At 42.3% G+C, this 26,667-nt stretch overlaps 2 non-coding genes across 2 annotated transcripts; both read left to right on the top strand.

Moving 5' to 3' along the window:
- The first annotated feature begins 2,834 nt into the window (after positions 1 to 2,834).
- LOC146180535 (signal recognition particle RNA) lies at positions 2,835 to 3,122 on the top strand. The gene has a single exon (XR_014700501.1).
- Positions 3,123 to 14,427: 11,305 nt separating this feature from the next.
- On the top strand, positions 14,428 to 14,726 carry LOC146180534 (signal recognition particle RNA). The gene has a single exon (XR_014700502.1).
- The last annotated feature ends 11,941 nt before the right edge of the window (positions 14,727 to 26,667 follow it).

Raw genomic sequence — 26,667 nt, 5'->3', positions numbered from 1 at the left:
TAACAGACGTCAAAGCATGTGCAGGAATATCAAGCTAAGCTTCCTAAACGCAACATGTAGTACATTCCTGACACAAATCGAATTAGAATTAGATGTAAAACTCATGAAAGCCATAAGTGATGATACTTACCTGCAACTGAAATTTTGGTAGAAGAAAATATTATACGCAGATGTTCCATGTGGCGTAAGCTCCTACAACAAGACTGGCTGCCTGATTAAAAATTTTCCTTATTTGTGAAACAGCGCCTCAGCGCATAGTAAATACTCACTGAATACACCGAAGCATGTACAAAAGTAAATGTATTTATATTTTGTGTAGCTCGGAAAGTAGTAAAATGTTCAGCAAGTAAGCCATTTTGCTCTCCATCTACGAGAGGATTGATAGAATATTTTCTCGGGGAAGGAATTATTTTCAGCAGTATACTCTATGCCATAGCGCACTGTGTCCCATATTATAATTAAGAGAGTATTACCATTGCAGGACTACCTTTTAATAAACTAAGGTACGCCTTAGTTTTAAAAAGAAGATCTGATTCTCCAAAGCTCTCCAGCGCAATTCGTTTCGTCGGCATTTCGTGCAAAAAACTGAAACTGGGCGCATTAGACGGACAGACAACTTGGTAGAAAAGTCAAGTACACATTTATTGGGAAAATAAAGGTGAGAGTAAGAAAGTGATCAGAAAAGGGGGCGATAATTCCGGGCGGTATGGGTTCACGACACCAGTGATCCGTAAGGTATGCATTCACAGGAGTTAAATGGCCCAAACAAATAAGTAACATGTGATTTATTATTTCAATTTCGCCGCTGAAGCGACAGGTTGGAATAATTTGTGCAAACGATTTTGGAAATTCGGTATTTGTTAGGAAAGGTATCTTTTTGAAGCTTCCTCTTCTCCATCTGTTGCTGTATTTTTACTGAGTTGCGCGAAGGTGGCGGCGAGGTGACAGGCATCCCGAAGAGCTCCAGGCACAAGGCAACGGCGACGGTTCATCAATGACAATCCAGAGAAAACTCGGAAAAACATCAAGCATACTGATGACACAAATGTCTGACAATGCGACTAAAATGCATTACCTGCTTGCGGTCATGCAGTATTATCTTCTCTATATTCCACTACCACGAGCAAAAATCTAGTTGAAGAGCGCAGCGCATTACTACATAGTCGATAAGCACATCGTCGCACAGCAGAGGATGACTACAGAAAAGGGACTCAAAGACTCAAGCGAGTCAATTGGCCGTCTCCCTAACTGTTCCCTTTTCTTCTGTCGTGCCAGAGATTTCTTAGAAATAATGACTGGTAGAGAGAGATGAGAACAAGTTTGTTTACAATGAACTGCTGAGCAAACGAATAAACATGACTGCGCAGAAAAGCCTTGAACATTTAACTGGGCTCCGCTTGCGGTGCCACCCGTCATTATCGAAAGTTTTAATGCTTTTCCTTGGATTGCAGAGCCAAAGCTAAAACCTTCGGCTTTGTTTCAGTTACGTAGCATCTCAGTTAGGTCATTACAGGGTGATTTCAACATAAGACATCCTGCAAAACACTAGAATATGTCTCATATTTTTGCGATCGTTCCCGAGTTACTGTGTACTACTGAAACGAAAAAAAATCTCTCACAAGTGACTGTTAATGAAGAAGAGAAAAACCGCATCACATGGGCACTCAGCAGCTCACAAGTCATTTTGTAATTTGTTATGTACGGCTAAAGTTCCTTTATTGCTTTTATTTGGGAAGAACAGACGGAATGAAAGGGATAACTGCACCGAATTTAATACAAATAGGTAACTGAAATAAAGACAAACATTTAAATGGCCCAATAAGGAAATTTTGTATTTCAAATGTCAAAGATGGAGTATCTTAACGGTTTCCTCTGGCCCGCCGTTCCACAGAGGCACTGTGCAATTAAAGAAGTTGTACTTAAACACATTTCACTTTCGAGCGCATTGATACACTTGTTCTGTATGGTCTGTGTAGTGCAGGCAAAAATATCCTTCTTAATCAGGGCACTGTTTTTGCATCCGCTGCGGTTTAAAGGTAAATTCTCTGGATTTGCACAGTATTTCTTTCTTAGGGAAGTTCAGGCTGCTCAAGAAAAACAATTTTTGCACATAATATATTCGATATCTTTTAGAAAAATAATAAAATTAATCACAATTCATTTTATTTATATAAAGGCAATAATGCGTTGGAAACACCGATAACCCGAATAACCTGAGAGGGGAAACGGCCAATTACCTAAACGAACTTGGGTGATTTACAATAATGTGAATTCCTTGCAGGTTATTTCGCGGTGCTCGATTTCTTGCATATCGAAATATTAACACTACGGTCTCGTCAAGACGAAACTACTTCCCACCGAGTGTGATTTAGGATTTGCATACTCACGTTCAACAATGTTCTCTTGTATAATTTTAAATATAGAGCAGGCGGTCTAGAGGATCAACTTTCTGAGATGTTAAGTATCGCAGGTTCTATAATGTGCTAAGGCCATTTAAAATGTCGCACTCTTTTCATCAGCCCCCGATCTTTCGAACGGGTTTTGAAACTCCGGTTTACGACCGATGTTGGCGCCACCGAACGAACGAGAGAGGAGGTTAGGTCGCTGCGCTTTGCGCGGCATCTGTTGAGCTCAAAACAAAACCAGATCGGAAGCGTATATTTCAGCACGCTGGCATTTCAACTGTGAGCCAGAAATGATCCCAGAAATTTTCTTATAAACCACATGAAAGCATATGTGCGCCGGAGACAGCATCCAGTTAAAAAAAAAAAAAAGGTGAATTGTAATTATGAGGGAACTAGACAATGGTGGATATAAAAACCGATCGTGTCTCCGCCGGGGGTAGTGGCGTGCCCCTGTAATCCAGCTGCTTGGAGGCTGGCGTTAGAGGACGGGTTGAGGCTGGGAGGCCTGCCCCACGTCTGCCCATGTTGATCGGGTGTCCGCGCTAAGCTGGGCGCCGATATGGTGGCCCCAGGGGAGCTTGGTGGCCTAAGGAGGAGCGACCCGGCCCAGGGCGGAAACGCAGCAGGCAAAAGCTCCCGCGCTCTGCAGTAGCGGGATCGCACCTGTGAATGTGCGGCGTGGGGTAGCCCAGACAATACACTCGGACCTAGCGCCTTTTTTTTTAGAGTAACAATTGGAATTGCACAAAGGGCTACTGCGAAAGTTTCCCGATCAATGGGCACTTTATGTCACATGCTTTGAAAAGAGCATTGGCACTTCGCCGTTCAAGGAAGCTGCACGCGTTGGAATTTGATTTTCATTTCCGCTGCCACATTTCTTTTTCACCGTCCACGGGTACAGGCGTCGCCCTCTGATGCCTGGAATATCATGTTTTTGAGAAGGTATCACCGGAATTATTGTATTCTGGTGGCTGGAATACTCAGAATACGTGGAGTGGCTGGAATACTTATGACATACGTGTTGGGTATCTTGCGCTGCAAGGGAAATAATTCAGTTGCGCCTCGCGACAACGAGCATGAACAAAAAATAATGAGTACAGAATTTTATCCGTGCACTACGTTCACATTGGTTGTAGTGACAATCACAACTGCATGCCGGCAGTTCTTCAAAAAAAAAAAATTTTAAACTTTTGAAAGGCTCACGGTAATATTTGAAATCTTCTAGCAAGAAGTGAAATAAGCAAAGAGGCGCTAAGGCGCTGTGCACCACCTACATTGGTGACTTTGATGCCTAAATGTAGACCAGAAGGGGACGAGGAACAAATGTAGAAGAAAACGAAATCTACGGATAGATGTGACGTCCAAAGCAATCAAGACTAAACCAGTGTCATACCCGAATGGAAGATTCCTTTGGGAAAAGAAAAACCTGACATAGAGAAGCAAGACGGCACGGAACTGTCCGCTTATAGAATTGAATGATGCGGTGATTATTGTGATAAAAAATGTCCCGGAATATAACATGCATGCTTCTAGATCTTAAAGAATCCAGGGCTTTGTAATAATGCTCTCTTGATCTAAATCAATGCGAAGCCAAAATTTAAATGGCTTGAAAATGTTTGACTGTTGGGCCTTCTGTTTATTTCAAGGGATATTTAATATGCGATTTACTAAAACTATTATGCGATACAGTAAGTCAAAGAAGAATTCTGGCTCTGGGATCTGGTGTTGTATGTTAAACCATATAATTCGTAAATAAATTTTTCCACATATTTCACACATTTATTGCGACAGTGACGACAGCATTGCGAATAACATTTCTAGCTTAGCTTCTGTGCTCAGCTTCTACGACCTTCCTCACCACATGTTTGGCATCACGTGTCCCATGATGTTTCGTCAAAGTGTGGCCACATATGATGTGTAAAGAAGTGAATCGTATTTTTGTCCCACCGCTTATGTAATACTTCTAATGGGGTCTTTAAGGTGTTAAAATGAGATGAAAAGAAATCGAATCTGGGAGCGGATCGCAAATCTTTGTTTTGTACTAAAATCGAAAACATCAGGCCTGCACTTTTTTTATTTGGTTGTTGGACGACAGCCTTCACTACTGATGACACTAATTTTATTTACGCTTCAAAGCGCTCGGCGAATGTATACCACACATACTTTACGCGAAGCTATTCAGATCACCTTTATATATTCGTCGGTTAAACACACGACAAACAAAATAATGGCTGGCCCGAACAGCGTCATAAATTAAGGAGAGAAAGTTTATTATCAGACTTCTAATCTAGCGTGATTTTAAAAAGGCTGCGCTCATAACGAGGCCTCCAAAGTGGCTACACATTGAAATGGTAGACTTGCTACACACAGCAGGAAAATGTAGTGTGCATAGCTTTACTCAAATCAAGTGCGCGTTACTGATAATATTTAGGTCATATGCCTCTCAAACGTGAAAAAGGGGATCTCGTTGCGTAGAAATTTGCTTAAATATAGGTGCTATATATTTAAAACATTATTGAGCACCGCCGAAGTTATAAATTACGTGCTTTTCTCTACACATTTGGCGACTGTTAGGCCGACCCGCCGCATTATATCAGTGGTTAGGCCGTTTGGTTATAGAACCCAGTCCTCGGGTGCGTGCATGCTAAAGATTCCCTAATCAAAAATAAATAATAAATGGGTGAAATTAATTATATGGTCGATACGAAAACAGGGGCTGTATATATTACACTTTCTCCGCGTACACGAGACCCGCCCAGTAAGGGAGGGCCGGAATGAAAGCGGAGAGAGAGAAACAGGTGCAGTAGCAGAGTGTTCTAGAAAAAATTCGACCACTTGAGGATCTTTAACGTGCACGGACGTCAAACGGCACACGAACAGCTTCCTCTTTTGTCCAAATCGGAAAGCAGCACTCGGCTTTGGCGTTCGAACCTGGGTACTCCAATTTAATAGTCGAGCCTTAACCACCATGCCACTTCGGCGGGGCATTCTGCGAATATTGACGAAACGTTTCCACAAGACTCTGTATATATATTAGGCTCGGTGTCCAGGTATAATTGACGAGAAGGAGGGTACGAAACATATATACGGCGGTGAATGGCTAAAAGCGGCTAGAAAGGTGTTGAGCAGGCGTATTACATTTAAAAACAGACGTGAAAAGAATCGTACGTTTTTGTCATCCCCTGCAGAAGTATATCTGTGATCAGACAAACTAACCTGGAGGCAGCAAAACGGTGTAGGGCTGATTGCAGCGACTTCCACAACCACTGGAGAACCGGTGGTGACCTACTTATACGCGAACCTCATCGCCAACAAATGCAAGCTCTTGTTATTATTTCATTGCGGCAAGGAATCCCAATCCTAAGCCACTTATTGGAGGGGCGCTTGTTCTTTGTACCACCACGATATGTGCAATACGTGGGCTCAGCACATTCAACCCTACACAGAACAATTAAGAGGGAACAGAATTTGCTGGCATCAAAGGCTCGTCCAGGGACCACAGACTGGATTAAATAGTTACATGGGGCTAGATGCGCGTAAAAGTATTGTTAGACACATTACCAGAAAAAGTTCAGTAAAACTTGTAGTTAGGGCTAGCGACGCCGCTGATGTTAGCGAAATCGTTGTGCAACGTCCAAACTTGATCCTGCGAGCTAATCTGAAAAACATTATACACCAGGCTGAAAAAACTGTGCTGCCTGATTGACGGTCCGGGTTCACCCATTATTGTGAAAGGCAGCAGAAATATTTATCAAATGTGTCTTACAGGGTCAGTGGAGGCAGGAACATCGGGAGAGATGGCGGCGACCGCTGTAGTGGCGACGCCCGAAAGAACCGCCTCCGATCTTGGCGTCACGATGCCGGTTTCGTCTTTCGTCGTGACCACGATGTGCCTGCCATCCCCGCGATCCTTCTTCTTGCTTCGCTTCTTGCGCCACATAGAGACCAACTGGAGTGGAATAGTGTGCTTAGGATACCTCTTCCGACCATATACGACCGGACGCCGCAATCTGTACTGCAAGTCAGACAGCAGATTCTTCTTCTTCTTCATCCTTGATATATGGCACACACTCACGAAGGGGGATTGGGCTGTAGATTAGCACCAGCGATGGTCTTCTCTTCCTCCTGTTGGTGTTATTGTTGATGTGCAAATAACATGTTGCACGAACCCACAGAGGGGATCTGTCAAGAATTTGCTCTTTCTTCTTCCTCTTCTGCCTTGATAAATGGCACATACCCACGAAAGAGGATTGGCCAGGGTTCAGTGAGGACTGCCAAATACATACTGCCTACACATACTGAATTAGTGCATTAATTAATTGTAAACTTAACAAAAACCTTAAATTTAAGATGGCAAAATTGATTGAAAGAAACAAATACGGAGAGAAAATTTGGAAGTTTGTAAATTTGGAATACAATGAGCTAGGGAATCTGTCCGTAGCTCCTTGACTCAACGCAGCTCATTTCTTCTTCTTCTTCTACCTTGATAAATGACACATGGCCACGAAGGGGGATGGGGCAGGGTTCAATGTGGACTGCCAAGTGTATTACAGCTACTTAATTAGTGTAACAACTCAGTTATCAACAAAAGTAAAAGTTAGGTTTAGGATCACACAATTGAATAAAAGAAAGAGAAAATATGTACCAAACATTTTGAAGTTTGCAACTTTCAAATACCATTAACAAGGGAAGGTGTCCGCAGCTGTGATGTACTTTTATTAATAATGACAAATTTGAGGGAACGCAAATCCTCCTGCACTCGCACTGAAGGAGCGAAGAAGCGGCACCGTCAAAGTAAATCCTAGTTGTGCTATTGGAATTTCTAAATGTACTACCCTTCTCTGATGTGAAAACCTTCGGCAAGCGAGAAGGAAATGCTAAATATTTTCTGTCTCATCGCAAACCTCCCAAAGGTTTGTGGCACTGAACCCGCATCTACAAGGCGGGGGATCCTGCATCGCATAAGAGTGAGCATTACCTCACACTATCGTGACTGACATGAACGTACTTTCCATTAGTAGATGAGAAGTTGGTAGTCTGTTATAGATAAGAAGGGATCATTGCATGAGGCAGCAATTTATTGATAGCGCTGAAAGCGGGACATTCTAAAAATGATGATATTAGGGATGGTACATGTAACAGGTGCATAAAGAGCTGAATTAGCCAATAAGTCAGCGAATTCATTCTGGAAAATACCGCAGTGACCTGGAACCTAGTTGAAGCGTATTTCTTACTTCTATACCGCTATGAAATACTTAAGTGAGCGGCTCATAAGAGTATAATGTGCTGACTCCAAGGACAGCAACACAAAATGACAGACTGACAGAAAAATTATTTTTGACAGATTACAGGAAATATTTAGAAGTGTAAGCCCAATTGCCATAAACTCTGATGAAACGATCGGTGTGGAATACAAGACGCGCAGCGAAAGCTTCCAGGCAAGAGACTGAAAAAATTCAAATAGCTGCCCTCTGTGTGGTCACAGACGCAACAATTGGGATTACAGTGTGATCCGGAAACTTTTCAAGGTTATCAGTTAGGAAACTGGATATTAGACTTGGAAGTAAGAGTTTCACTTTGAATGCAATTATAGAATCAAAATTGATAACCACAATGGAGGTTGTGTAACCAGTATAGTACATATAGAACCGAGATCCACATCAATGTTTGCTAATATGCTCTGAGTGAAAACAATTTGGGGCAAGCAGAACCTTAGCCACTGTTGAGTGCGAAAGAAAATCGGGTTGGACAGAACATTATGTATCGCCACCCCGGAAACAGACTCAAACGACCGCAAGAATGATCTGACAGTTAGAAGGTGGAAACGGGAGGTAAGATACGGAATACGAGCTGTGAAGTACAGAACAGCGGTGGAGACCGACTGTGAGAGACCTAGACGGACGCTGAGCGCACGTCGTTCTAAAAGCACCAAAAGATGCAGCTTATATTTTGGAAAACCAGAAAAAAGAATGCAGCTAAATTCCAGACTCGGTCTCACATGGGCTTTGTACAGAAGTAGAACAGTGTCTCGCCGCATTCAAAAGTTCTTGTTACTTATGGGTATGTGTCTACCAATTGCACGGTCACCTTTCTGAACATTAGACTTGATGGGACGCCTCTAATCCATACCAGCATCGTACGTATAGCCTTAAATACCCCACAGATTCCACTTGAGGTATGACGTCTGAGAAGTAGGTTAACGAAACGTATAAGCTGTTTTAAAGACTAGAACATACTTTTGCACACATTCAAAACCAACTTAAATTTGTCCAATCAGATATCAAGTGCATTTAAGTAAGCCTGCAGTGAACTGCAGGGGGCATGAATATATTTTGCAGTGGCGAATAATGATATTTCATCTGCATATAGTACATACACAGTAACATCAGGATGAACCGGAATATTGCACATTAATATAAAGGAGTAGTGAAACCACAGAGCCCTGGGGCATCCCTCTTGTCTACAGAGAAGAAGGATGGATGGATAAGGTTCTAAACGCAGAACCTTATCAGTTCTGCGTGCTTTGAAGTTTTCCGGACAGCAAGAGAAAAAAAAAATGAAGAATGAAACTTGCTCTCGTACCATACGTACATGTATTGTCACATCGGTTTATATCAGTAGGGGCAAAATGTGCCGCACAGGTGTTGTTTTCCGCACATAATAAGATTGGCAAGGTAGCGGCAGCAGTTCAAATAAACCTGGGGGGCACAAAAAGCAAGAACTGATGCAATGGTAATCACGCCAATAGTTTCATCATTTGCAGGACGGGCATAGTGTACCAAATTCTATAGTCCTGTGGTGGTACGTATATTGGGCAGACTGGCCGTTGCATTAACATTAGGCTGATGGAGCATGCACAGTCATTAAAAAAGAATGAAACTAACTTGTGAAAACATTGCAATACGTGTGAGCGTGTACCTTTCTATGTTGACACTGATATATTATTTCTTCACAATGACCACACTACTAGAGAAAAAGCCGAGGCCTTCCATATAAACAGGAAGCAAAATGTTTGTGTAGTAAAGCGTCCGTAGCGTTGACAGTAAATGAGATGACCATGCTGCACAATGGATGGCGCGTCGCGAGTTAAAACACGTGCGTGTGATAGGGTTCTTTTTTTACATGTGTTTTCAGATTTTTCACTACATCAAATTTCACTATGCGCATGTGGGTCCACCAAGTGCATGTATATATACGGTCTCCCGTTATTTCTTTCAATCAGTTGTAAGTTCAGCGCCGTTCTTGTCCTCTTCTTCTATTCGTCTCTTTCTTGATGCGCTGTTATGCTACTGTTCGTCATGGTTCACCAACTCGCCCAATCAACCTATACTGCTAATAAAGCCAGCTTAAAAATATTTGTATTGCGAAGAGGATTGAACGGATACCTGATGCTCATGAGCGTTTTAAAAGTTGAGTAAATAACTTTTCATGGTCCCTTTCAAAACATAATGTGTCATATGCACACAATCATTGCGTGATAGGTTTCATTTTAATTTCAAGTAATATACTGTCTTATTACGGAATTTTCTGCATAACAAATGAATATATCTAAAATTTGAATATATTTAAAGCACGCTGCGAAAGCATTATTGACAAAAAGCACAGTCACTTTTGCTTTGCCAATAACAGACGTCAAAGCATGTGCAGGAATATCAAGTCAAGCTTCCTAAATGCAAGATTTGGTGCATTCCTGACACACATCGAATTAGAATTAGATTTAAAACTCATGAAAGGCATAAGTGATGATGCCTAGCGGCTACTGAAAGTTTTGTAGAAGAAAATATTATACGCAGAACTTCTATGTGGCGTAAGCTTCTGAAACAAGACTGGCTGCCTGATCATCGATTCTTCTTATTTGCGAAACAGCGCCTTAGCGCATAGCAAATACTCACTGAATACAACGAAGCATGTGAAAAAGTAAATGAATTTATATTTTTTGTAGCTCGGAAAGTAGTAAAATATTCAGCAAGTAAGCCATTTTGCTCACGATCTCCGAGGAGCTTGCTGAAATGTTTTCTCGAGGAAGGAATTATTTTCAGCAATATACTCCATGCCACAACGCAAGTGTCACATATTATAATTAAGAAAGCATTACAATTGCAGTACAACCTTTTATTAAACTAAGGTAGGGCTTAGTTTCAAAATGAATGCTGATTCTCCAAAGCTCTCCAGCGCAATTTAATTCGTAGGAATTTCGTGCAGAAAACTGAAACTGGGCGCATTAGACGGACAGACAACTTTGTAGACAACTCCGTCAGGTTTGCATTCCACAGGAGCTAAATTTGCCAAAAAAATAAGTAATATGTGATTTGTTATTCCAATTTCGCCGCTGAAGCGAAAGGCTAGCCTAATTTGTGCAAACGAGCTTGGAAATTCGGTATTTGTTAGGAAACGTATCATTTTCTTAAGCTTCACCTACTCCATCTGTTGCTGTATGTTTACTGAGTAGCGTGAAGGTGGCAGCGAGGTGACAGGCAGTCCGAACGGCTACAGGCACAAGGCGACGTCGACGGTTCGTCTGGTTCATACAGATGTCTTGTTTTTACCAAGTTCGTTACTCAGCCATGACATTTGAGAGAAAACTCGCAAAACCTTCAAGCATAGTGATGACATGAACGTCTGACAATGCGACTAAATTGAATTACCTGTTTGCGGTGGTACAGTATTATATTCTCGTGTGGAAAATAGTCGCACTTTGGGCCCGTCGCTGCTCCCCTCTCTCTCCTCTCGGGGCTGTCGCCCTCTCGCGGGTGCCCTCTGCGGCGAAGAACGTGGGGAAGGCGCCCCACCCGTGGTGCCCAATGGCAAGGGGTCGATCCTAAGTCTCCAGTATCCTTCGAAAAGTACTGTCATTTATTAGATCTTTCCGCCACCGCGCTCTACCCCACAGTTTGCTTCTCGCCGTTTCCTGCCTCCCAGCCCCCTCCGCTCTCCCATTGGTCAGTGCGTGTCACGTGTAATAGAGCGTTGCGCTTTTGTATATTTTTTTCTTTTCCGGCACGCGCTGGTCGCCATTTTCAAACCAGCGCGAGGAAAGTGCTGCACGTGAAAGCTTCATCGCGATGCCGTGCTGCTGCGCCTTCGGTGTCCGCAACCGACAAAGCGAAGGCGAAAGGCTTTTTTTGTTTCCCATCCGTCCAGTGCAACACAAAAGAAAAAAGTTTGACTGTACAGAATCGGGTGGGCTGAGTTCAAGGAAAATGACAACAAAAATTCACGGCTTTATGAAGCAAGTGACATGGTTCATTAGTTTCTTTTTTTTTTTTTAACCTTGTGGAGCCCTGCCCCTTTCAAAAAGCGTTTGCATGTGCCTATGCCTAGAGGGGCTTTAGCCGTTCCCCTCGCGGCTCTCCCTCTATCTTCCTCGGCGGCGGCGCGAGCGACGGCGAAGGAGTGAGTGAGTGAGTGAGTGAGTGAGTGAGTGAGTGAGTGAGTGAGTGAGTGAGTGAGTGAGTGAGTGAGTGAGTGTGTTGTGTGTGCACCGAAGGCAGTGCGGACCGGACGGGCCATGACCTCGGACGCGTCCACGAAGTCATACTGACTTCTCAGACGAACCCAGCCATTGCTTGATCGCGCGCGTCGACGATGACGACCAATATACGGTGAACACTTTGGTTCTCGGTGCTCGTGTCATTCATTGGGGACGCCACTGTGCTCTGAGCTAGCGGAGAGGCGTTTGGCTCCGAGAGCGGAACCGCAGCCCCGTAGAGAATCCCACACTCTATATTCCACTGTCACGAGCAAAAATAAAGTTCAAGTGCGCAGTGCACTAATACATAGTCGATAAGCACATCGTCACACAGCAGAGGATGACTACACAAAAGGGAATCAAAGACTCAAGCGGGCCAGTTGGCCGTCTCCCTGCCTGCTCCATTTTCTTCTGTCGTGCAAGAGATTTCTTAGAAATAATGACCGGCAGAGAGAGATGAGCACAAGTTTGTTTGCAATGAACGACTGAGCAAACGATGAAACAAGACTGCGCAGAAAAACCTTGCACATTGAACTGAGCATCGCTTGCGGTGCCACCGGTCACCATCGAAAGTTGTAATGCCTTTCCTTGGATTGAAGGACCGAAGCTAAAACATTTGGCTTTGTTTCAGTCGCGTAGCATCCCAGTTAGATCATTACAGTGTGATTGCAACATAAGACATCCTGCAAAACACTAGAATGCGTCTAATATTTTTGCAATCGTTCCCGAGTTGCTTTGTGCTACTGAAATGAAACAAAATCTTTCACAAGTGACTGTTAACGAAGAAGAGAGAAACCGCTTCACATGAGCACTCAGCCGCTAACAAGTAATTTTGTAATATGTTAGTTACGGCTTCAGTTCCTTTATTGGTTTTATTTGGGCAGAAGAGATGGAATGAAAAAGACAACTGCACCGAATTTAATACAAAGCAGCTTGCTAACGACGACAAAAAAATGAGACTCGTAGAAGTGATTTGTCAGATATTTTCAGATTTCATTCAAACTATAATGCTCTAACTGGGTTAATACGTAACTGAAATAAAGACAAACATTTAAAAAGATCAGTAACGAGATTTTGTATTTGAAATATAAAAGATGGAGTCCCTTAACGTTTTCCCCCCGCACGCCATTCCACTGAAGCATGGTGCAAATAAAGAAGCTGAAGGTAGGCACATTTCACCTTCGAGCGCGTTTATAGACTTGTTCAGTATGGTCTGTGCAGAACAGCCAAAAATATCCTTCTTAATCATGGCACTGTTTTTGTTTTTGCATCCGCTGCGGTTTAAAAGGAAATTCTCTGCATTTGCACAGTATTTCTTCCTTAGGGAAATTCAGGCTGCTCAACAGTAACAATTTTTGCCCGCAATATATTACCAGGCGAACATCAAGGCTATATAATAACTTGTGAAACCTATTCGATATCGTTTAGAAAAGAGAGAAAATTATTCGTATGAAATTTTGTTTATGTAAAGACGATAATACGTTGGAAACACCCAAAAGCTGAAAAACCTGAGAGGCAGAAAAGGATTATTCACTTAAAAGAACTTGGGTGATTTACAATAATATGAATTCTTTGCAGATTATCGACTGGTGGTCGAGTTCTTCCATATCAAAATATTCAAACTGTGATCTCATCAAGAAAAATCTTCTTTCCACCGAGCATGATTTAGGATTTGCATACGCACGTTCAAAAATGTTCGCTTCCATAATTTTCAAACAAAGAGAAAGCGGTCTAGAGGATCAACTACCTGAGATGTTAAGTATGCCAGGTTCTGTAATGTGCTAAGGCCATTCAAAATATAGCGCTCTTTGCATCGGCTTCCCATCTTTCGAACGGTTATCGTAGCTGGGGTTAGGACCGAGGTTGGCGCCACCGAGCGAACGAGAGAGGAGGTTAGGCCGCGGCGCTTAGCGCGGCATCTGTTGAGCTCAAAACAAAACCAGATGCGGAAGTGTATATTTCAGCACTGTGACATCTCAGCTGTCAACCAGAACTGATCCTAGAAATTTCGTTATAAGAACATGAAAGAACACGTGCGCCGGAGACAGCATCCAGTTAAAAAAGGATTGTAATTATGAGGGAATTAGAGTATGGTGCATATAAAAATCGGCCGCATTGATCGCGCCTCTGCCGGGGGTAGTGGCGTGCCCCTGTAATCCAGCTGCTTGGAGGCTGGCGTTAGAACACGTGTTGACTCTGGGAGGCCTGCCTCACGTCTGACCATGTTGATCGGGTGTCCGCGCTGCGCCGGAGACAGCATCCAGTTAAAAAAGAAGGATTGTAATTATGAGTGAATTAGAGTATGGTGCATATAAAAATCGGCCGCATTGATCGCGCCTCTGCCGGGGGTAGTGGCGTGCCCCTGTAATCCAGCTGCTTGGAGGCTGGCGTTAGAAGACGTGTTGACTCTGGGAGGCCTGCCCCACGTCTGCCCATGTTGATCGGGTGTCCGCGCTGCGCCGGAGACAGCATCCAGTTAAAAAAGAAGGATTGTAATTATGAGGGAATTAGAGTATGGTGCATATAAAAATCGGCCGCATTGATCGCGCCTCTGCCGGGGGTAGTGGCGTGCCCCTGTAATCCAGCTGCTTGGAGGCTGGCGTTAGAAGACGTGTTGACTCTGGGAGGCCTGCCCCACATCTGACCATGTTGATCGGGTGTCCGCGCTAAACTGGGCGCCGATATGGTGGCCCCGGGGGAGTTCGGTGGCGACCAGGTCGTCTAAAGAGGAGCGAACCGGCCCAGGGCGGAAACGTAGCAGGCAAAAGCTCCTGCGCTCGGCAGTAGCAGGATCGCACCTGGGAATGTGTGGCATGGAGTAGCCCAGACAATACACTCGGACCTAGCGCCTTTTTTTTTTTAAATTAGCCATTGCAATTGCACAAGGGGCTACTGCAAAAGTTTCCCCACCCATCGGCACTTTATGTCACATGCTTTCAAAAGGGCATTGACACCACGCCGTTCACGCAAACTGCACCGGCTTGAATTTGATTTTGATTTCCACTGCCACATTTTTTTTTTCAGCGTCTGCCGGTCCCGGTGTTGCCCTCTGATGATGGAAAATCATGTTTATGGGAAGGTATCGCCAGAATTAATGTATTCTAGCAATACACTGGCATCGATTAATACGTTTGTGTGGGCGAGTCGGTGAAGTATTGTAGAGAACTGTGCGCTCCTGTTCTCCACGATTACAGTGGCATGTACATGCACCAGCTTTTTTTTTTCTATGAATTTGCGCAAATTTCTTATAGGATCGAAAATCTTTACAGACAAGAAAATTAACTTGAGACTCTGTACCCTGACTTTTGAGGTCTGAAAATGTATAACGAGATCTATTTATTCTTTAGGATCGCTAAATTACGCAACCCTAAGTGAAGTCATTGACACAATAGAATGGGAAATGCACGTGAAGTTTGGCTCTTCGATAAATATTCGCGGAGCAATATTATTGATACCTACTTGCGTATATCTTTGGCTATGACTGTCAGATTTCAGCCGCAACTGGGACGAGTTCATCCATTTTTTTACCTTAAGTGCTTTAACCACTGCGCTTCTTCCTATTGCTTTGCTTTGAAAATCTAAGAGATGCAAGTTGTGGTTCTGTCGGGATTCTGCCTACTGAAATGCAGGTTCATCTTCAGCTGAACCAGACACTTATTTTATGCAAATTATTTTATGCCATGCAAATACCTCCATGCCTAATGTATGTGATTATTTTTTTATTAATATATCTCCCCAAATGTTGTTATCAATAATATTGGTGATCAAAACATGCTCTTATGACTAGAGTTCATTATTTTTTTTATCTTGCGTGCTATATGCACTCCGCCTTCAAAGGTCGCCTTAACAATTTACATAAAGTGTAAACGTAGTGAGGTACCACTTATTCTACAGTCTGGATGGCGCCTAGTGAAATACAGGCCCATCGTCAGCTGATCCACACGCTCACAATTGTCCACATGCTTTTATTTTGTGCCCGGAAGGCTGCTCTTTGTGGCATGTCTACTACGGTGCAATAACTGGCGAAAATGAACAATAGAAATGAATTTGTATACTACAGTGGCGGCCTATTTGGAGGCGTTAATATATTTATTTTTTTTGCAAATGTTTAGCACATATAGCAATTTTCTCTACCTGTCTTGTACACAGTGTGCTTATGCACTGCGGGAAAAAGCTCGCTGCCTCATTGTTTTTATAAGCGCTATAATAAATTGACTGAAGTAATTGTCACCATCGAAGCCCCGGCTTGTACGAAAAAAAAGTGCACTTGAATAAGCATATTCTGCTTTATTCATGCCTTTTATTGTCAGTTTTGAAAGAAATGTTAGTGCTGCTGACATTTTCGGTATGTGTAATTGCTAATTCGTTGAAAGCATTTTTCTCTACCCCAAAGCGGGACACGCGTGAAAGTAAGCTTTCCAGGAAACCAGTTTTAGTTTCGTTTTACTGTCGACAGATGCCGCCACAGGCGCACTTACTGCAAGGAATGCGTCGAGACCGCAAATTTAAATCACTGCACTATGCTTACAAGGAGATTTCAAAATTATATTTCTAGAATTTCACAAGTAGCGACTACGGTCAGGCAGCTGCATTCGATAGAGGCTACATATTTTACAGTTCAGATCAGTCGTTCAGTCTTGTCGGACCATGTCACGCCACGCTTTCCGGTCTCTCACTATCTTCCTAACATCACATAACTTCATCTGCAGCCTACGTGAAAATGCCTCGATGGATGGCGTTTGAGGCTGCCCAAGATTCGAATATGCGCTCATGTGTCAACATAGAGTTTAACATGTGAAAAAAAAAAAAAAATATGCACAGAATCAAGAAAAAATAAAATTTAAGGTACTTTTTCGCTTTCCTCCCAAAACATAAAATTGTGGGCACTGCCATTCCTAACGTTGCTTGACATGGAGACTTGCGCAATTTTTATTTGCTAAGTATATTTTCAGGAGTATACTGTTGCCAAGACACATGTAATATGCCGTAAAAAAAGCGTGCAGTACAATGACACTTTATAAGAAACCAAACACGTAGGGTACAGAATAAATCATTTTTGCCGTAATAATATAATAGAATATTTTGGCCCTAGAATTTATTAGGAAGTTCTGAAATTTCTGAAATTATTGTTCTCAATTCGCACTTTTTGTTAGAGCACAAATGTGAGATATATTACCATCTCGAAATGATTTCGCCAAAGGCTGTTTCAAGGCGGTTTCTGAACTAAAAGTTTCTTGGGAACAGAATATGGTACTTTTCAGATGTCTAATTATCCTCTAAGAAAAACAACCTTCAAATACGGGACATGTAATGAAAAAAAAAACGTTCCTTGTTATAGTGCTCAGATTTTACATAACGCTCGTAAAGAAGCCGTAATTGCCCTAATCCTGCGCAATGAACTGCCTAGAAGTTATCCAAACACAAAAAGTTAGCACATATTCATGATTTCTGAAATCATAGTTTTGTTAATATGGCACACTTAATTACACATTATGACTACTACAACGTTCTTCTATATTTTCTAAGTTGGTGAAACTTAGAATATATACCAAAGAGAGGACGATAAGCCATCCCTGAAAATTTTATTGAGATTGATGCAACTGTTCTAAAGTTGACTTCTAAGTCCCGCATACCAAATTAAGCTCCACTTGACAAGGCTTGACAATATTGCGTTCTTCGGTGCATGTTTCTACCCACACACTCATCAGCACAGTATCGCCAGGTGCCACTGATGCATGTAAAACAATACGACATGCATATCAATCTCCGCTTGCTACCAAGTACTACAAAAATGCTTTTTGTGGCCTGTAGCGCGGACGGCTGCCAAAACAAAAGTCCTGCTTTTGAACGCCATCTAATATTAAAACTTCCTTTACGCGAAATTGACTGAAAATATCTTATGATGTAACCTAACATCATAAGATACATTCAGAAAACTTTGAATTACCTCAATACGCCTAATCGCCGAACCAATATTACTTAACACTTGACTCACATTTACTGGCGATGCAGGGTGTTTGAGGTACCTGCGCAGTATGACGTCACGCAGCTGTCAAGAAATCAAATTGTTTTGCTACGCAACTATGCCTATTCTGCAACACGAAATCTTGATACTGTCTTGCGGAAGAATGAAGAGCGCTAAACTCAAAATCCGACGCAGTTTGAATTAGGAGCCTTAGGTATTAGCACGCGCCGTAAGCTGGCATCTCATTGTCATCATAACATCCATAGCGGAATAAACTGCACATACAAGCAGAAGAGGGAGATAATAACAGTGCACAAGCCCTGCACTGCTTAGATGTCAAAATTTCTGCTGATTTATATGACATTTTCAGTGGTATAGAAAGAGTGACAGAATAAAATTTTTGCAAAAAATCGCTCAAAAATGAACAAGGAAAAACAATTTACAGGTTTATACAAGGGTGCTTTGTGATATTTGCATATTTCAACACGACTGTAAAGCTGTAAATTGATTTAAGCGCCGCAGAAATATCGGCATGGATTAAAGTTAGTCAAATATTTTTGTGGGCATCAAAGAAAAGATCGAAGCTCTGTGACACTTTCCATTGGCTAAAATAAATCATGTATTGACTTAGGAATGGAGCTGTAATTAAATATGCCCTTTGCGTAATGATCTGTATACGGGGTACATACTTTGACTTTTCAAGATATCTTTATCGATGGTTGTTCTTTCGTTGAGTATAGTATAAAATAATGTTAAGTGCAAGTACTTTCCTCTCATTTCGGCCATGCGCGGTGGCGACTCCTGACGTGAGGAAAAGCGTGGTTTTATTGAGAAGTGAAAGTCAGCTGCGGTAAAACAAGCAGCCGGTGCCTTTACATATTCAAGCAATGATAAGCCTTACGCAGTTGACTGAGCCCAAGTAGAGCACGCATACTTGAGGATGGGAGATACACTAAAAAAAAACGAACAAAAAAAACTTAGAAGGCTTCAACGCTGCTGAAACAACTATTGAGCGAAAGCATTAGCTGCGGTTGACCGAGCTTTCGTCTTCTCTTTTTCTTTTTCTTCAGCCCATATATAAATCCCCGCTTTAACCAAGCCGCATGATTGCGCCCTAGTGGCCTATAGGGGTAACGTGAATGCCAGGGCCCTAGCAGGCTGATTCTGACATGACCGTCCCATGTGAAACGAGAGACCCAAGTTGGCAGCTCCTGCCGACCGCTTGAGCTGGTAGCCCAGTTCTCACCCTAGTGTCACGAGGGGTGTGACGTCACAGCGTCACGTGGGTAAGACGTGGCTACTGGCCGCGCTACGCTGAAGGCTCGAAACCTAGAGTAGCATTGATTTCGCAATGATATATTTCCATTATGTGAACCGGAGAGGAGTTAAGCTATTTCCTGAGTAAGCATAACATAGCCAAGAGTATTATGGATGTACTGTAGGAGAGAAACAGTGGCGGCAACAATACGCACATTGCTTGATTGTGTCATTGGAATATAGCCAGGAGGATTGATATCGATGCAATAGACAGGAGAGGGATGTACGTAAGTCAGCTGCAGATGACGAACAGGCAACAGCCGCATTTTTCTGGCATTGATACGCGCCTCAGGTGCCAATAAAGCGAAAACAGCGAAGTGTACAGAGATCGACACTCGGCACCTAGACTAAATAAGGTAACGGGGAGATATGTATGCAATAAAGAGGAATAAACAGGTACTGGCAGATAGGGGCAAGGAGCCAAACAAATAGGGACCGGAATTGTATTCTTCGTCGACAATTTCTTCCACTTCCTTCTTCCTGCTTCAGGCCGTGACAAAATGAAGCTACTGATTTTACTAAACGACCAAAGGATGTCGCTGCCCTGTTTTGTCCGCAATCATGCACTTCACCGTCTATGTAACGTGTGCTGTTATAACATCGCGTAGCCGCCGCCTGACCATTCATCTAAACTCAGAACTCTGCAAATGAGTAGACTGTATTGCGACACCGGAAGAACGCATCCGGTTATGGCTCCTATTTTAAACACAACGAAGTTTTACACAGCTGAAGGAATTGTCCACACCCACTACCGTTATTTTCACACTTAATAAAGTGTACGCTTAGAACCATATATTTAAATTAATTAAGATATATGTAATGTTTAAGTTTGTTTGCATACCGGTAGAAGTGCTTGTCGAGGCCAATATAAGGGTTGTTAGCGCTGTTAAAAGGAAGCAGTACTCAATATAATAACGAAAACCCTTTTTGTGGAGCTACTAATTATGGTGGCCTCAGAAATGATTTTAATGACCACCACCCGCAACTAGATTTATTATAAGCATATTCAAAGATGTCCAGCGTTATCTTGACTCGTACAGAAAAAGAATAAAAAGAGGAAAAATACATTTTGCACTATCAAGTGTCAATTGAAACCTTGAAACTCGCGTAGTCATTGTATAAGGAAACCAACACGTTCTTCACACTGTGAAACAGATCGCCTTGAGAGAACATTTCGTCGTGTATAATATTGAGCTGTGTCAAATGGTGCTGACTGGGAACGATAGAGAAAGTTAGGTTGTTGTATCGTTCAAATCTAGAACAAAGCGAGATGCTGTTCTGATGAAGAGAACAATGCAACACTTCTAATCAAGATGTAAATCTGGACAATTCTGATCACATCTATGTTAATGCACAACTCTGCCCTGTCCTGAAAATACTCGGTGTATGTATTGGTACTAAACGTAAGGACGGCTAAAACAACGTTAGTAGAACAAAGTCATTTTCACAGCTCCCCATACCGCCCATCGGAGGAATGTGTCCCAAGTGGCGGTCGCGAGAACTAGTGGCGCGGCAGTCAACTCTTGCTCCTTGCCGGGCGCGTCGTCTGCTACACGCGGCGCAAAGCATGGAGCGGCGAGCACACAGGTAGCGTTTGCGTGCTGCCGTTACACTGTACATGGCTGCAGTATAATTACATCATTAACACTTCTTTTTGGGCGAGTTGGTTCATTTGTGGAAAACTTTGATAGAGCGCAAACACACACGACCACTAAGGACAAGAGACGAGACAAAAAAAAAAAAGTGGCCAACAGGCACGGTGTGCCGGTAGTGTTTTCGGCACCCAGTAAGCTGGGAGGGCTATGCCCCCGCATCTGTGGCCAGAAAAAGAGTGGGTGCCAAATTAATCATAAACGTCGGTTTGTGACCTGTTCCACGGGAGGGGTCTACGCTATTCCCTTGACGTGCGGAAAGGTTTATGTCGGCGCAAAGCATGGAGCGGCGATAACACTAGTAGCTTTTGCGTGCTGCCGTTGCACTGTACATGGCTGCAGTATAATTACAACTACATTACGAAAGCTTCGGCTTCGAAGCGCCACATTAGCACAGAGAACGCGTTTGTGTTATACGAAATTCACTTGTTAATGCTGTTAAACAAGTGCGAGCGCCGTCGGCTTGCTCATAAGCACTGTTTCTTGCTTTACTCCCCTGTCTGTGTTTTGTAGTATGCTCTTTCAGGGCATAGATCCTGCCATGCAAATTAGTCAACTTTTCAGTGCATAGGAGCACTCTAGATTAGAAGGTAACTCATTGGATGTCACGTTTACTGCTGCGTTGTGCAGATTGCCTCCATTACAGGCAGAAATCTGCTAGCCTTGGCAACCTGTTCATGCAGTCCATAAAGTCTGGCTACTCGCGTCAAACGAGATAGTCAACACAGATTACAAGTAAACGGCCTCCGTCGTCGCCTAATCAGAAGAGCTTTTCTTAATGTCTCACATTCGTGGTATGGCGTGGGACCTAGCTCCGAATCAGCGTTCTCGCACTCCAGAATATAGCAATGAAAAACAAAATTATTCCTTTATCGTCTAAAACAATATCAGATGTAACAGTTAATTAATGAGATTACTAAAAGAGGAATCAGTGAGAATGGGCGTGTGCACTGCGAAAGGAAATGACTGAAGAAACGCATGAGTCTATTGAAAAAACTTATATTGCGAGTAATCAAGTCGCACCCTTGAGAGATTCCCCTCTCCATGTACACACAGACAGAAAGGAAAAACGACGTAATTTTACTGCTTGTAGGGGAAGTTTATGTAATTTCATACTGCTACTGGACAACATATTTAAAACACGATATTAAAGGTATCTAAAGTGCCGGAAAGGGCATTAGAAGTGAACTGCATGAACCTCAATTATTTATTAGCGCAACAAGAAAATTGAGCGAAATAGCAATATTGTCAACAATACTAATGTTGAATGCCAATGAAATGCAGCAAACAACCAGAACTTGACTTCATCAATATCGACAAACACTGCAAGGTTACAAGCAGTTAAGAGATCATTATACCTCTTTTGGGAAATATTTGAGTGGGCAGCATAATCTTTTTTTTTTTGTGTCTATTGTGAAATGAGCGTTAGCGTTTCTAACTTCTCCTGACTATCTTTTTTTTGCACGTTATTTCGTATTACTTAAACAGAAAAAAAAACATATTTGCAACGAATTCACTTCAATGCATGCATTAAGGAGCTCAAACGTTTGGTTGGTAGCATATCTTGAGCTCATTCAAGAGCTTATAAGATTTTGTGCTTGCTCGCCTCACAAAAACAGTCGGTCGACATATCATAACTCACTCCAGGCAGGAGATTGTCATACCAGCCATTGCAAGTCTGGAAGGCCTAGCTTGTAGATGCCGATCAAGATACCCTTCTGAGTTTTTTAGATGCTTAGCTTTTAACTACGAGAAGCAGCTTGAATAATCGCGAAGAAATGGTAAGCTACACTCCCATACCTCCTGACTCCTTAATTACCTTTTTCTGAGTTTTTTAGATGCTTAGCTTTTAACTACGAGAAGCAGCTTGAATAATCGCGAAGAAAAGGTAAGCTACACTCCCATACCTCCTGACTGCTTAATTACATTTTTTTGAGTTTTTTAGATGCTTAGCTTTTAACTACGAGAAGCAGCTTGAATAATCGCGAAGAAAAGGTAAGCTACACTCCCATACCTCCTGACTGCTTAATTACATTTTTCTGAGTTTTTTAGATGCTTAGCTTTTAACTACGAGAAGCAGCTTGAATAATCGCGAAGAAAAGGTAAGCTACACTCCCATACCTCCTGACTCCTTAATTACCCAAACAGCGGCCGAGAGTCATCCCTTCAAATTTTCATGGTCGCTTTCAGAACGTCATGCTTCATATGCACATATTAATTGCATGATAGGTTTCATTTGAATTTCAAGTATTATTGTCTCTTATTAACAAATGTCCTGCATCACCAATGATTATATTTAAAATCTGAATATATTTGAAGCAGGCTACGAAAGCATTATTGACAAAAAGCAGAGTCACTTTCTTTTTGACAATGACAGACGTCAAAGCATGTGCAGGAATATCAAGGTAAGCTTCCTAAACGGAAGATTTGGTGCATTCCTGACACACATCTAATTAGAATTAGATTCAAAACTCATGAAAGGCATACGTGATCATGCTTAGCGGCTACTGAAATTTTGATTGAAGAAAATATTATATGCAGATTTTCCGTGTGGCGTTAGCTTCTGCAACAGCACTGCCTGCCTGATTATCAATTCTTCTTATTGGTAAATCAGCGCCTTAGCGCATTGCAAATACTCACTGAATACACCGAAGCATGTAGAAAAGTAAATGATTTTATATTTTGTGCACCTCGGAAAGTAGTAAAATTTTCCGCAAGTAAGTTATTTTGCTCTCGATTTCCGAGAGGCTTTCTGAAATGTTTTCTCGGGGAAGGAATTATTTTCAGCAATATACTCCATCTCACAGCGCACTGTGTCATATATTATAGTTAAGAAAGTATTACAGTTGCAGTACAACCTTTTATTAAATTAAAGTAGGCCTTAGTTTTAAAATGAAGAGCTGATTATCCAGAGCTCTCCAGTGGAATTCGTTTCGTCGGAATTTCGTGCAGAAAACTGAAACTGGGCGCTTTAGACTGACAGACAACTTGGTAGAAAAGTCAAGTACCCATTTATTGGGAAAATAAAGGTGGGACTAAGGAAAGTGATCAGAAAAGGGGCGGCAGTTCCGGGCAGTATGGGCTCAAGGAAGCAGTGATCTGTAAGGTATGCATTCCAGAGGAGCTAAATGGGCCAAACAAATAAGTAATATGTGATTTGATATTCTGATTTCGCCGCTCAAGCGACAGATTTGCCTAATTTGTGCAAACAATTTTGGAAATTCGGTATTTGTTGGGAGAGGTATCGTTTTGAAGCTTCCTCTACTCCATCTGTTGCTCTTTGTTTACTGCGTTCCGCGAAGGTGGCAGCGAGGTGACCGGCAGTATGAAGGGTTCCAGGCACAAAGCGACGTCGACGATTCGTCTGGCTGATACAGATGCCTTGCTTTAGCCAAGTTTTTTACTCAGGCATAATATTTCAGAGAAAACTCGCAAAAACTTGAAGCATAATAATGACATCAATGTGTGAAAAGGCGACTAAACTGCATTACCTGCTTGCGGTCGTGCAGTATTATATTCTCTATATTCCACCGTCACGGGCAAAGATTCAGTTGAAGAGCGCTGCGCACTACTACATAGTCGATAAGCACATCGTCACACAGCAGAGGATAACTACAGACAAGGGAATCAAAGACTCAAGCGTGTCAGTTGGCTGTCTCCCTGTCTGTTCTCTTTTCTTCTGTCGTGCCAGAGATTTCTTAGAAATAATGACCGGCAGAGAGAGATGAGCAACAGTTTGTTTGCAATAAAGGGCTGAGCAAAGGAATAAACATGACTGCGCAGAAAAGCCTTGCACATTGAGCTGGGCACCGCTTGCGGCGCCCCGCGTCATCATCGAAAGTTTTAATGCCTTTCCTTGGATTGAAGGGCCAAAGCTAAAACCTTTGGGTTTGTTTCAGTTGCGTAGTACCCCAGTTAGATCATTACAATGTGATTGCAACATGAGACATCCTGCAAAACACTAGAATGCGTCTCATATTTTTGCAATCGTTACCGAGTTGATTGTACTACTGAAATGAAGCAAAAACTTTCACAGGTGACTGTTAATGAAGAAGAGAGAAACCGCATCTCATGAGCAATCAGCAGCTAAGAAGTCCTTTTTGTAATTTGTTAGGTACGGCTTCAGTTTCTTTATTGCTTTTATTTGGGATGGAATGAAAAGGATAACTGCATCGAATTTAATACAAAGCAGCTTGGGAACGACGACAAAAAAAAAAAAAAAAAAGACTCGTGCAAGTGTTTTGTCTGATATTTTCATTTTTAATTGACACTATATTGCTCTAACTGGGATAATACCAAGCTGAAATAAAGACAACTATTTAAAATGCCCAATAAGGAAATTTTGTATTTGAAATGTAAAAGATGGAGTCCCTTAACGTTTTTCTCTGGCACGCCATTCCACCGAAGCATTGCGCAAATAAAGAAGCTGTACCTAAACGCATTTCCCCTTCGAGCGCATTGATAAACTTATTTGGTATGGTCTGTGTAGTGCGGGGAAAAATATCCTTGTTAATCATGGTACTGTTTTTGCATCCGGTGTGGTTTAAAGGGAAATTCTCTGTATTTGCACAGTATTTCCTCTTTAGGGAAATTCAGCCTGCTCAACAGTAACAATTTTTGCACGTAATATTGCCGCGAAGCCTTGAAAACTGTATTTGTTGTTTTTTAACAGCCGCCGGCATGCGGCCTTATCACTGTGAATCTGGCACGCGTATCAATTCTGTATCCCGTGTTTGTTCATGCTCGTTGTCGCGATACGACGCGTTATCATTTTCTTTGTCGCCAAAGATGCGCCGAGACCTGTCTCGAAGATTCCGATCGCTTGCGTATGTTTCCACAATGTTCCAGGGTGTACTAGTAGCAGTTTGCGACGTTACCTAGATTGTTCTGAGCAGCCTTTAAACTGAGCGTTGACGATTGTGACGAGAATTCTTTGTTCGACGATCGACGAGCACGTTTGTTGCTATCGCCGCCGCCGAGTTGCTTTGTTCTTTTACGGGCGCAAGTCAGCCCAATAAAGAGTTAATTTCAGTAACATCAAGCCTGTGTCTTTTTTTGGTGTCAACTGCCTCGCCACCACTACATGAAAATATATTTGCAGGCTAGTATCAAGGCTATATAATAACTCGTGAGAACTATTCGATATCGTTTAGAAAAATGATAAAATTGATCACAATTCATTTTATTTACGTAAAGGCGATAATAAGTTGGAAACACCCATAACCCGATTAACCTCAGAGGCAGAAAAGGATTATTCCCTTAAAATAACTTGGGTGATTTACAATAATGTGAATTCCTTGCAGATTATCGAGAGGTGCTCTATTTCTTGCGTATCAAAATATTGAAACTGTGGGCTCGTCAAGAAAAAACTTCTTTCCACCGAGCATAATTTAGGCTTTGCATACGCACGTTCAGCAATGTGCGCTTGTATAATTTTGAACAAAGAGCAGGCGGTCTAGAGGATCAACTGTCTGAGATGTTAAGTATGGCAGATTCTATAATGTGCTAAGGCCATTCAAAATATCGCGCTCTTTGCATCGGCCTCCCATCTTTCGAACGGGTATCGAAGCTCCGGTTTAGGGCCGAGGTTAGCGCCACCGAGCGAACGAGAGAGGAGGTGAGGTCGCTGCGCTTAGCGCGGCATCTTCTGAGCTCAAAACAAAACCAGGCGCCCTTGCGGAAGTGTGCATTCAAACATGCTGACAGTTTAGCTGTAAACCAGAATCATTCCCAGAAATTTCATGAGAGCATGAAAAGATGCTGCACTCAGTACAGCATCCAGTAAAAAAAGAAGGATTGTAACTATGAGGGAATTAGACTCAGTTGCATGTAAAAACCAGCCGCAATGATCGGGTCTCT

This window comes from Amblyomma maculatum, chromosome 8 (assembly GCF_055883805.1).
Source record: "Amblyomma maculatum isolate TAMU_Amacu chromosome 8, ASM5588380v1, whole genome shotgun sequence".
Taxonomy (NCBI): Eukaryota; Metazoa; Arthropoda; class Arachnida; order Ixodida; family Ixodidae; genus Amblyomma; species Amblyomma maculatum.
Note: the sequence above shows the minus strand (reverse complement) of the source record. Positions and strands in the feature narration are given on the sequence as shown.